We start from the raw sequence: 13,443 nt of genomic DNA, 5'->3' as shown, positions 1-13,443 counted from the left end.
CTGGTATGGGTGGTATGAACAACAGATTTCTGTTTTCCCACTGTTTCATACTTTTGTGCGGTGGACTGTGATATGGCAAAAAAAAAAAAAAAGGGCGGGGGGGAGCTTTTGGTCACACCTTGAGGCAGTTATTTTATTACTAATTACATACATTCCTCTAGTACTAAAGCGTTTCAATTTAAAATCAGCAAAACTTTATTATGCTTGTTGCTTTATTCATTGCATCCAGATTATGTGTTGGTTATTAAATATTGATTTTGAGATTGTATTAAAAATTTTTATGCTTTTCTTGGCTTTTGGTCTTCATGAAGTATTTTCTTCTGACTGTATTGCTCTGCATTATGTTCTGTATTTTAACTTCAAAATGATAACTTGGTAGTGCAGAGCCAATTTTTAACTTTAAGTTATAGTACAGAAAAAATAAGAAACAGAAGAATGCCTCTCTTGTGGAGGGGTTGGTGGTGTGGGGTTGTTTTGTGTGGTGGTTTATTTATTTTTTTTTTTTTAATATATATATAGTGACCACTAATGCAAGCATCAGGGGACACACATTCTCCTGGCTTTAAAAAAGAAAACAAACCTCTTCAAACATGAAAATCTTCAGATGTTTCCTCCTTCCATGAGGTTTTCATTGTTAGATGAGATGTAGTATGAAACTTAACTTAACTGATACTTTTTAGAAGCTTATCGTGCTGCTGCCTCTCTTTCCTTTCTCTAGCAAATTGCCCCTTTTTAGGTAATGGCATAAAAAAAAGTGAATACTTTGTCATATACACATTTTTGTGAATACACTAGCAAAGGATGACTGAAAAGATGTTGTGAAAACATGGGATATAGTATTTGCACAAGTCATAGTTGAATGTGTAAATGCCTTGTCTAGCTTGGAAAAAAGGTGAGAAGCTAGTGTAAGAGCGAAGTGTAAGACTCTTTTTTTTGTCCTTTTTTTTTTTTTTTTCTTTTTCCCCTAGGAATGGGGAGTATAGAACATACTTTAGTACTCTGAAGAGTGAATCATAAAATGCAGCATCTCTTCCAGAGTCTAGTTTGATTGCAGCCTCAGTTACTAAGCTGTCAAGTGCTGTTTAAGGAAAAAGGTTACTGGGGGGGTTATACATATGTGGTTGACAATTGCTGAGAAAACTACTGCATGTATATCTTCTAACTTTATCACATCAGGAGTACATCTGCATCATTAACTCATTCTCAGAGCTGAGTATAGCTGTTTCCTCACAGAGGCCTGTATACGCTTCCCTGCACCGGGCAATACTCTGGCTCATGGAGCGCATCGGTGATTGCATGTGGTAGGAAAGAGTAGAGTGATGGGGAGTTACCAGCACAAACCTTCAGATATTGGGCTACTTATAACAATGCATATTCAGGACATGATTTCTTCAGACTTCTTCGCTACTGGTTTGTGTTGTAGTCCTCCTGTTACTCTTTCTATCTTGTTCTCTTCCATTCAATATAATAATCCTCTCTCTCTCCCTCCTTAATTCTTAGTGTCCCATTTTTGCCCTCTGAGATAGTTTAGCCTCATAATTGCATCCAATAGTCAGTTATGGCTTTATTTTGTTGTACATCTTATCTTATTCAATACAATGTGTTGGTCCAAAGACTGATAGAGCTCAGTATCTTTTCTCCAAATGCCCTGATATTACTCTTTTCTAGTCAGTGGCAAGTCTGTAGGTATGCTTTCCCAAAATACTGTCTTAGTGGTATGTGGTCTTCTGAGCCAAAGGTGCTCAGTTAGTATTTCTCAGCTGATACCAGTGATTCTGCCCATCTCCCCCCAAATATCTGTAGCAGCTGTAGCATCCTGTGGCAAGGAGTCCCATAACTTAACACTGTCGTGTTTAATTTGATCCTGACAGCCCATAACTTCATTTGAAGCCCTGTAATGTTTTCACTCACAAAAAAGTGGTTGATCTGTATTCTCCTCTTCGTATCACTAAGGGATGCACCTGTCCTATTTCCTGTGTCATCTCTGTCTGAAAATTCCTAGTCATTTAAGTTGTGTCTAATACTTAAGCATCCTGTGATCATCTTTATTGGATGTTCTCTAAGCCTTTTTAATTTCTGCCGTAACCCTTAGGAGATGGAAAACCAGAACCACACATAATGTCTGGATGGGGCTTATAATGTTGCAAATAAATATTCAGTATTCTTTCCTAAATTTCTTTCCTTGCAACTTCTGACTTTTGAATTACCTTTTAACTACTGTTAGCATCAAGCTGATGTTTTCATGAAAATATCTAATTCAGCCTTAAAATCTTAAGACTGAGTGGTAAATATCTGCTCAGAGACTATTATTGGTACCCTATCAGTGCCTACCAGGACAGTTTTCAGCCATAGATTTTCTTGTACTTCTGTGCAGTGTATAACATAAAGGGATACGTTTTCACTTGTGGCTGAAGTTGTAAGATCGTAGGAATCATGTTTCTCTGTTCTCCTTACTGTGCTTTGGGCAGTATGCCTTCAGGACATGGACAGATGATTGGCTCCAAAATGCTACAACTTTCTTGCACAGTCTAAAGCAGGCTTCATCTAGCCTTCAGGCTTATCTATTACACCCTTTCACAAAGCCACCCCAGTGAGAGTATTTCTCCATTTGAGAAGTGCACGGATTAAATACAACTTGAATCTGCTTGTTGAATCTGCTAAGTATTCTTGTAATAGTTACTTCTATTGAAACTAAAGTGCAGATTTGCAAATAAAAATACAAGTTTAAAGTCCTTGAGTTCAGTTCCCTGGGGAGTCACAAAATAACATTTTCTTTGTTGTTAAATTGTAGTAGAAATACAATTCTGATTGTAAATATTTCTAACCTAAAATAGTGATTTCTTGCTGGAGCTTTACACGCCTATTGCAATTTGTCTGGAGAGGATATTTTTTTATTGCACAAATAAAGCTAAGTTTGATGGCGTATCAGTAAGCTTTGTCCAAAATGATGTGATGACTTGTGTTGTTTGTTCATCAGAGGTCTTGTTGAGGACTAATTGTGATGAGAGAAGAGACACATTATATGCTTACATGCACAATTTACATGTTAAATCAGTTCAACAGTAAGCAGTGATTTACCCACAAGATTTAAAGGAAGAAGGTGAGTTGTTGGCATCTTCTTTTTCTGTATGTGTGCTCCGTGTTAAATAGCTTTGCTGTCAGATGACTCTTTCCTAATGAAATATACCTAAAATTCCTGATAGTTATGAAATATTTTGATAAATCTTACTTTTGCTGAAGAATGAAGTAACAACTAATACAAAGAGTACCATGTGAAATGAATCATCCATTTGATATTCATTTGATTCCCTAGGGCACCTTTAATGAAAGACTTAGTTTTGTAAGGCTAAAGAGGAAAGGTAAAAGATATATCAGAAAGAAAGGTAAATCTTTATTTCTGTGTGTTTGCTGCTCTCAGCTTGTTTAATATGAAAAGTTTTCATATAATTCTGATTTTTATTTCGGCTTTTCTCTGATACTTTATAGTCCATGTTTAAGCATGATATTACAGACAACAATATTATACTTGTCTGTGTGATTGAATAAGAGGTGTTAAAACTTGTAAGAATGTGCAGAGCTTCATTTTGGTACCTGAGAAAATATGAAGTATTATTGAGAAAAATTTAAGATGAGACAATATTTTAATAGCAGATTGGGCAAGAAGGAGAACCCAGGGAAGGACAGGCCGGTCAGTCTAACCTTGATCCCAGGAAGGTGATGGAACAGCTCAGCCTTGAAACCATTTCCAGGCACATGAAGGACAGCAGCAAATATAATCATCTGCCTAGACATCAGTAAGGCTTTTGACACTGCCTCCCACACAGGGAGGGTCCCTCTGAACATCAAGAAATACTATTTTTTACTGTGTGGGTGACTGAGCATTGGCACAGGTTGCCCAGGGAGGTTGTGGAGTCTCCATCCTTGGAGATACTCAGAAACTGTCTGGATGTGGTCCTGGGCAACCTTCTGTACGTGACCTTGCTTGAGCAGAGGGCTTGGACCAGATGACCTCCACAGGTCTCTTCCAAACTCTATTCTCTGATTCTGTAGATTGGGGGCCAGTACCTCTGAAATCTGTTATTTGTTGGTCTATATCTCAGCAGGTCTTTCTCTAAACTGGGGAGCTTGGCTGTTTTCCTGTGGGTATAGAAACCGTCACTGTGTCTTCAAAATACATTTACATTGTTCTTCTTTCTAGCCTTTCTTTCATGAGAATATTGCTGGATTGCATGAAAAGATATGTCAGATATGAAAATGCATATGACTATTTTCTTAGTATAAAATGGGAAACTAGAGCAGTAACTGCACTTCTGATACAAAAGGATTTGGCTTTTAGTTTAGCAGTGCCTGTGAGTGTGAAGATATATTTTTGATCTCAATATTGCACATTACTGCTTTCATTCATGTGCCTGAGTTCTGTGATCCACCGCTAGCTTAATTCTTCATGTACCTTTATGTCATTTCTTGAAAGATCTCTTCTGAGAGGTTCTTGTCATCCTCCTGTGACTCTGGATTTATACCATGACCGAACTCTTCAATCATCTCTCCACCTTCTTGGACTTATCTCCTTCTGTGGCTTCAGAAATGACCTTTTGTAACAGCTTCTGTCATTTTCAACATCAGAGCTTTTTCCATTTCCTTGCATTTAATTTGATCTTCCTTTTTGCATGACCATTTAAAATTTTATGCACAGTCTTATGCTCACTTTCCCCTAGGAAGTCCTCAGCTTTCATGTTGTCCATGTGCCTTTGGAGCTCTTTGCCCTCCTGTTCCTTGAGCTCCTTTTATAGTTTAGTCTGTATAACTTATGCACTCTTCCCTCATTTCCTCATTTTTTTGTCTGGCTTCTGCACTGATGCTGTGGTACCTTGTGATCGTTTGTTGTCCTCAAATGTTGTCCTTTTTATTTTTGAATGGTTGCTCCTACTGTCCAGCTGGAAACTCTCGCTTTCGTCTGTTGAACAAAATTTTGATACCTGATGTCAAAAGAGATGGCTTTTAGAACAAACTTGAAATAACCTGATTTTTCCTGTCACCTTGGTTTTATGGTTAAACTGTCAAAGTTGTAATAGGGTGGCTAGTGTAGTTGTTAGGCCTGCTTTTGTGGTTGAATTGCTGACATGATTAGTAGAGATAAAAGTTTAGCTATAAACTTTTTTCTTCCAAGTCCTTATTTCAGCTTCTTTTTCTTGGAGAGTAGGTTACAAAACAACCTAGCACTCTGAATCTATAGAAAATTTTGTGATTTAATGTAATGGTAGTAGGGCTGTCTTCATTCAGCACTCCTACTGAGTTTAATTGCATTCTTATCCATTAACTTTTAACAGCATATTGTGAGAACGTTTAGGAGAAATGCCAGAGACTGTGATATCTACATAAGATTTTCTATAAATAAGCACTAACAGTGTCTTGGAAAAAGGTGTTATTTTCAGAAGCAACGTTGTAAGACCACATATCCATAAATAATCAGAGTGATGAATTTCATTTTGGAGCTCTCAATTGTGTCCTTGAAGTCATAGAATTTGCTTGCTGGTGTTACTATTGGTATAGTCATGAAAATATTTATTAATCTCAAGTATATGATTCCATCCCTCACCCCCCCCAGTTATTTGTATTCAAATGGTATAACTCCTTGTCACCAGTGCAATTGGTCAGAAGTCTGTTTAGTGCACCGGAGGAATACTAAAGCTTGCAGCCTATAAGCTGAAATATGAAATAGCTTTGGTGTTTTGTGGATGTTGACACTTGTGTATTAATGAAGATGTGTTCATGAAACTGTTGAATCTCTTAATGGTTTCAGAAATATCTTGTGAACTGAAATGGAAGTTGTCTTGGTAGCTTCAGTTATATAAAGTGATCTACATATGCACGGCTATTTGCTCTCTGTTGCCTTGCCCGTGACAAGGAAGGATGAAGAAAACATGAAAAAGATACTAAGCAACTGTGACTCTTCAGAGCTACCTGTTGTCACCTCTCCAGTAAAGAACAGAAAACCTCCCTTTCCCTGGCGAACAGGAGGAAATTTAAAGACACTTTAAAATTTCCTCCAAAACCACTTAGATTAGACTTTGCTTAGTTTGGAAATGGAAGGACAGATAGTGTAATAGAGACTGATCTTCTCCCCCCTTCATCTCTTTCCTTTTTCCATCCTGTTCGCTGCTGGTAAAGCATGGGAAGGTTTCCTGTTGCCTCTCAACTGGAAACAGGAATAGCCTGGTATAGAGGGAAGGAACCTAATTTAATAGAAGAAATCTAATAAATGGCATGGCCAGGTAGACCACATCTAATTGTGAATCTTCACACTGTCCCAAAATTTGGGGTTAGGGTAAATGCTGGGATTAATAGCGAGATCTTTCCCTGAAGATTACAGGAAAGGATGTCCACATGAGGCTTCCTTCATTCTTGGTAACTTGTACCTAATATTTTTCAAGTTCCCATCTTTCCTTTCTAAAATAAGCTACTACATTTTATTAGTAAGGAATATGGAAAACAGACACAAAATGAAAAAAATTATGCATAGATTGGACTTGATTATGACCTGTTTAGCCTTCCCCCCCCTTCCTTATATTGATTATAGTACTACTTCATGCCTACTGAGGGGTAGGATTGGTTTTTAATGTCAAGGTGGCTTATAGCATGTAGTGATTTAGGAGTGGTTTTGTCCACTTCCTTTTCTGAAAAGTTTACATTTATAGGGATATATAGATTATTTGACTGTGCTAACAGCACCAACAAAAGCCCTACAATGAAAAGAAAATAATGGTAATTTAGGAATAATCGGCCATATTTCCTATTAAGCTGCTGGTGTTTACACTCCATTGATGCTTTTGGATGAGACTTGGGGTTCCATGTTCAAGTTAATAAGCTAAAAGGATGATTAAAACATACAGATAGTGGGAACAAGGCTAAAAACTTTTTAAAAGATGTTTGTAGTTAATTGAATTTACTTGGCTTTTATTGCTCTTAACTGTAATCAGTTGTGTTTTATGTAATGAATTCTAGTACAACTAAATAAGATACCACTGCAAAGAAGATAAATATTCTTAGTATTTAGTATGACTTCTCCCTGTAGTGAAGGAGAATATGTAATTTTCCTTAAGTGCTGCTGTTTTCATGGTTATTTTTATTTTTAAATTAAATAGTGCCTCTGACCTTCTGTCTTTTTAGATGCCATAGGTTAATTAAGGTTATTTCAGAGTGACATTTCAGTAGGTAATACTGAACATAAGCATTTTAACGTAAGTCATTAAAATTTATTCTCAAACTGCATTAACAGCAATTCATAGTGTATTCTTAATAGGTGTCTGAATGCTCTGCAATCAATGGGCTTTAAAATGCTCGTAACAGAAATAACATAGTGCCTTTAGAGGATGAAAACATCCTGTGCTTCGAGGCATGCTGTGATAGAAACAGGTAAATTAATATGGAGGGTGGGCGATTTTAAAAGCAGAACCTGTTCCTGGATATATGACTGACAAGAGACCTGCTATAGCACCTTTACTCTTCAAGCTTTGAATTCACCAATCAGTGTGAGGAGAAAAATTAAATTTTCACAGGACTTTTACCTGACATCACAGATAAACATAATTTTGTACTGGGTTCTTACCATGGAGCTATCTACTTTGTTAGATTTAGAGCTAGTCATTATGCTTTTACAGCAGGTGGTGGAGAAAAATAAAAGCATGCTGTTGAATAAAAGGAGTAGATTGTTCCAACTAGTCATTTGAGCTGGATGAGAAAAGAGTATTTCATTCCTGGTCTGACACCTTCATACATATGAGCCCCAAAGAAACCGTTGGTAACTGAGCCCTGTGTAAGGGAAAAGTTGTGATGATGGAAGTTTGTTGTGTGCCTGTAGTACAACTATTTTTTCATGCTACATTTTTTTTGTTTGTTTGTTTGTCCCGTCCCCCCCCCCCCCCCCCCCCGTATTGGTGATCTGCTTGTTCTTAGTGGATAAATTTCTGGGCTTATAACCAGCTCCTTAAAATTCAGGAGCATGAAATTTAAGATGTTAGTAGTGTATTTTGCATAACACTAGAAGTAGTTGAATGCAAGAACAGATCTTGGAAATAAACTGTAAAGTTGTGTTCTTTTGACTGTCTTAGTAGTGTATTTTGCATAACACTAGAAGTAGTTGAATGCAAGAACAGATCTTGGAAATAAACTGTAAAGTTGTGTTCTTTTGACTGTCCTTCTGTACATGCCATTCTATGGCTGGAAAAAAAAAAATCCTTTGCAATGCTGATAGGTAATAGAAATAGGTAATGAAGAACGCTTCTAAAATCAATTTGTTTCAGAAACCTAATCAGGTACTCCAATTTCCCTTCTCTCTACCCCTGCCCCAAATCCAGAAGATGCAGTTTTCTTTCATTGCTTTCTCTTCTTAGTTTCTGAAACTTAGTGCCAGATTTTGGTGAGAATGTACTTGGGAGTTCTAACGGATAGATATTGTTATTATAGGAGACTTAAAAATAAGTGCTTTGTTCCTGTTGTTGCATATAATTTGTTATACTGGTTTTTTTCTTTATTTTTAATTCTGTAGAAAGTGTGACATAAGACAAAGAAGTATGTTCTTTGTTGGATTTAGAAAAGTAAATGCCAGCTGTTCCCTTCCTACCTCTGATGCTAAAGGTCGTCTTTTTTTGTAAAGATGATATAAAGCATGGCCAGTAAATGTGTGGTGTTCTTCATCAGATAGTTTTATCAATAGGTATTTAATTTATCACAATTTAGTAGTTTTCTGAAAGTTTTGAATGTTTTTTTACTATTGCTTTTCTGAGTGTATTTTAAAGGGCACTGGAGTTGTTAAGGTCTAATTAAATATGAAAACTGATATACAGAATTTTTGGGTGATATGTAGGAATAGTTTCTTTTATCTAGAAGTCAGTAGATCTCCAGTATAGCATCCCTATAATGCTATTCATAATAAATGTTATGGGTATCTTAAATTTAATGTAATATTGGTATGCAACCAACTGTTTCTACTGTAAGTATTAAAAGTGACATGATCTCTAGGAAGTGTAGTAAGAACACTGGAATTGTTAGATAAAGTTCATTAGTTCAAAATCTGAATCAGTTTTCCTTTCTGTCCTGAGCTGATGAGCTGGGAAGCCACTGTAAAGTTGTAGTGGACATCCATTTATCAGTGGGAGTTACTGACACATGCTTCTCTTAGTCTTAAGCTTATTTATATTTTAACCTGGTGGGGAAAAACCTGTTCAGGTCTTCTTTCATGGATTGGTATGAAAAGGATGTAGGATAAATCAAAATCACAGAGCAGTGTCAGTACTGACTGCTGCTGCTAAGGAAATATCATGGTAACATTTTAAAAAATGTAATTTGTCTTTAAATTCAAGCATCTTTAAATAGCTTTTTGTAGGTGATGTGTAAACCTTGACTATATGATCTTTATTAAATTTAGATTAATCTTTGGGATTTGAAGATTAATTTTTAAGATTAAATTTAGGTTAATCTTAATGACCTTATTTAGTGGAGCTTTAATTTATTTTCTGAAAGTTCAGCGTGGGATATTCGTATCTTTCTTATTATAATGAACATTTAAGATTCCTTATCTTTTTTATAAATGAAAATGGACATGTAGTCAGGACATTTTTATGAGGCTAGCATATTTTATCACTTGTCTTTTAGAAGGATGTTGAAGGGGACTGTGTGAGAGTTCTAGGTGTGCTTAAGCTGAAGTTAGTAACTTAGTGAAGCTTATGGGAAAAAATAATGGAAACAGCGAGTTGTTGATTTGCTTGGTTTCTGTGGAATGTAAATGTTTCCCAAATACTTCCTCAGCAACTGAATGAATTGGACTGACCCAAAATACAGTTATCACTTTGGCAAAATAACCATCCAGACTTAAGATTCCTTCTGTCTTCCTAGCTTATGATTCCAGTTGTCCATAGGGTCTTTGTTTCAGATGCCCTACCTGATTTTTCTTTTTGTTAAATTGATTGTTGATGCTTTCTTGTTGGCTGCTGTCACCACCGGCGATGCAGCAAGCCATGGCTCTGGTTGGTGCTGCCCCTCAGGAAAGCGTGCTGCTTGTCCTTGTCCAGCCCTTCTGGGCCATGTCCTGATGGTAGCATCGTTTGAAGGGAGGAGATGCTGGCTGGCTTGCGTGCCAGTCCCCAAGCCCACATTACGCTGCTGAGGTCAGACCAGTCTGGTGTGTTGCTATGATCCTACTGCTGCCTTTTTCTGAAGCATGATATTAGATTTCTAAGGTGAATGTGGATTTAGGTACTGCAAGGTCCAAGAGCATTTGAATGTCAGCACTGTGTGCTTCCAGCCGGGAGACTGAGCAGAGGTGCACAAATCACCGTTTGTGGCATGGCGTGTGTGTCGTTAGATATGCACAAATTCCAGTGGCAGGGTAGTATTGAAGATGATAAATTGTAGGTTATACGTCAGCTGTAGCTAAAGGAACGTAAAGGGACAGTGGTGGGTACTGAAGTACCTTTTTATTGAGTTACAGGGAGAGGTTACAAATGGCTGAGTTGGAGGTTTCTAACTTGTCATTTGTAGGATATTAGCAGATTCTTGGCAAAATGTTGGACAGCAAATAGGACTATGTATTTGGGTTCAGCTGCTGAACCTCGCTGGAAGGTACTAAACATTCATCAAGCCCATCCCCTTTTTCCCTGAGCAGTGCTGTCACATTATTGTGGAGCGTGGCACAGTAGCTGAGTTAGGGTACTAACAAGTCCTGACCTATGGTGTACTTCTGTCAGATGTGGTTTTATGTTTGAGTGGTTAAAGATTGATTTTAAAATGTATATAGTTTTGAACAAATGACTGGAAACAAAATAGATTACTGCAGGTTTCACCCACCCATCGTCTCTTCTCCTTGTGTTTTCCACACAGCATGTTACACTAGGTTTGTCTCTTAGTACCTAGAGTTACCAAAATAGCACGGAGGCAGTTGACTGTTAGAGAAGGGGAGATCCAAATGTGCTCATGCTTTAAGTCATAAGGATTAGTCTGCAGGGGGTCTAAAATGCTTAGTCTGTCTCATTGTGTTGTACTGGATAAATCACTACAGCATTGGCTTTTACTTTGCTTGCCTTGAAATGTCATGATCTGTTGGTAAGAGGAGGAGGTGTGCTCCATGAGAGGAAGCCATTGGTTTAGGCAGTTGCTATAGGGTGGACTTCATAGTGGGTTGATAATCCGTCCTGATAAACTTTGATGAACAAAGTGCATGCGATAAATGCTTGTTCTATGGATGCAGCAGTGGTGTGCTATGCACAAGGAGGTTTGGATTGCTTGCTGTGTATTAACAGGTGCATTGTTACTGCTAATCAGAACCCTGATAACTAAAATTAATAGTGGGTACAAAGACGAGCAATTAAGGACATTCATCTTCCAAATGAGTCTACAAGATTCATTGGTAGTTTAAATTTATATACTGAGGGCACTTAAACCATTAAAAAGGGTAATGGGTGCCCTGCAGGCATGTGCTTCAAAGCCGTATGTCATTTTGGTGCTGGGACAGCAGACAGTGATAACTTCCCTTTAAGGGAAACTGCTATTCATTTATCAATTAAATGTTGAAGGAAATGTACATTTTTGCTGTAGAGTGATCATAGCAGTGTATTGTAAGTTAAATCAAAGACCAAGATTTATGTTCTAAGCCTTTCTGGCTTTATCATGATAGATGTTAATTAGAAAAGTCTCTTGGTGGTAATAGGGCATTGGAGTTGAGACTTAAAGGCATAAAGGTTTCTTTGACACACAAATATTTCTCTTCTTGGGCCTTGCAGTCTTTGACAGTAACGCTGATGTAGTAACCAACTTAGTACAGACTGTGAAATGTTGGGGCTTTTTTGTTGTTGTTGCTGTGCTTATGTTGTCACAGGATAACATCTGAGAAGGTTTTGCTAACATGGAGCTGAATGTGAAGTTTTAAGGTTTTATGGTATGAGGATTTAGCAGTGTAAAGGTTTCTTTCCCTCCTGGTGTTATCCTTGCCATCCAAAGCACTGCTTAACAAGTGGTCCTAGGAGTGCCCTGGAATGAGTATCTGGCAGTGTTTTTTAGTGAAGTAGAATTAGCTAAAACTTAGATTGTTTTGTCATTTAGTCAAAATGACTAATACTTATGCAGAACTGTGGGAATTATTTGAGTTGTCGCTTATTGAAGATGAAACATAATCTCAGTTTGGGACACAGTCTAGATTTTCTGATGAAATTTGGTAAAAGGGACTTCCCCTTCCCCAAATATGAACAGTGTTTTTGCAGACTCTCTGCCTGTTATGTGACATTTGAATACTCCATTTTGGATAGGTAAAAAATATTTTTATTCTCATTTTGGTGACATACATACGCATTCCTCCTTCCCTTATTCTCTGGCCAGTCCTAGTTCCAGGCCAGAAATGAGCAGAAATGAGCACAGACTGTAGTTCTTCATAGTCCTCATTGTCCCCCTCTTCCACTTCCAGCCCGTTTTCCTCCAGGGTGTAGCGTGGGCTGGTGGGAGCCTGGCAGGCATGGGAGGGTGTTCGCTGTTGATGGAGTGGTGGTGACTCATTGTATGGTGACACTAGAATTTACCATAATAAGGATTTTTTTGTTTGTTCTTGGGACCCGCAGTACTTGCCCCACATCTTATATTCAAAAAGTTGGGCAATGAAGTAATCACGAATGCTCCTCTTATTCTAGAGGTGTCTTCTTAGCAAGAGGAATTTTTGCTGTAACGACAGTTTTTGATTGGATTGATATGCCCTAACTACTGATGACAGGGAGGAGAGGATGCAACAAATATCTCCCCTGATTTCCAAGAGCTGTTTATAATCTGATTCTTGAGTTCTTATATATCTTCTTTTTCTGGATTAATAAATACTGCCTAAATAAAGATGAATGCACTGTGTTTTCTCTTTCACTCTCTCCTGGTCATGCCTTTTATTTTTGAGCAGGAGGAGCAAACTCAAGGACTGTGTACCATGCATGGAAAGAACTGATGCTGCAGAGTTGTTATGTGTGACATCTGTATTTTCTTGCATTTATGCTCTACTTTTTCTTCAACCAGGCTCTTTTGATTTCTGTACTTCTTTATCAAACCTTGATCTCTTCCAATGATCATCGTGTTTTCTTCTCTCTTTTTCCCCCAGCTTGCTTAATTGCCTTGAGTGAAGAATGTAATAAAAAACTTACTGAATGAGATAGGGCAGACATTACTGTGTTGCAGAGGAATTTTTGTCGTGTCCGTGGTCCGTCCGTCCCCCCCCCCCCCCCCAATCTTTTATATTTCTCCCCTTCTTTCTCCCTGTCACTTCTTCTCACAACTTTTGTTGAAGGTTTACATATCCATTGTTTGTGTGACCCTCGAAAAGCACTTTTAATTTGTGTTCTGTTATGCTAGATTGGTTTAATAAAGCAAGATTATCCAATTCATTCTGCAGTAATTATTTCATTTCTAAGTAATTTTAATTAT

General features: G+C 37.6%; 1 protein-coding gene across 4 annotated transcripts in view; it reads left to right on the top strand.

The window, feature by feature from the left end:
* The window catches only part of PTPRK (protein tyrosine phosphatase receptor type K), a 417,933-nt gene that overhangs the window by 75,615 nt on the left and 328,875 nt on the right, over window positions 1–13,443 (top strand). The gene's annotated exons all lie outside the window — the stretch shown is intronic.

This window comes from Mycteria americana, chromosome 3 (assembly GCF_035582795.1).
Source record: "Mycteria americana isolate JAX WOST 10 ecotype Jacksonville Zoo and Gardens chromosome 3, USCA_MyAme_1.0, whole genome shotgun sequence".
NCBI lineage: Eukaryota > Metazoa > Chordata > Aves > Ciconiiformes > Ciconiidae > Mycteria > Mycteria americana.
This window is presented reverse-complemented; position numbering and strand designations above follow the sequence as displayed.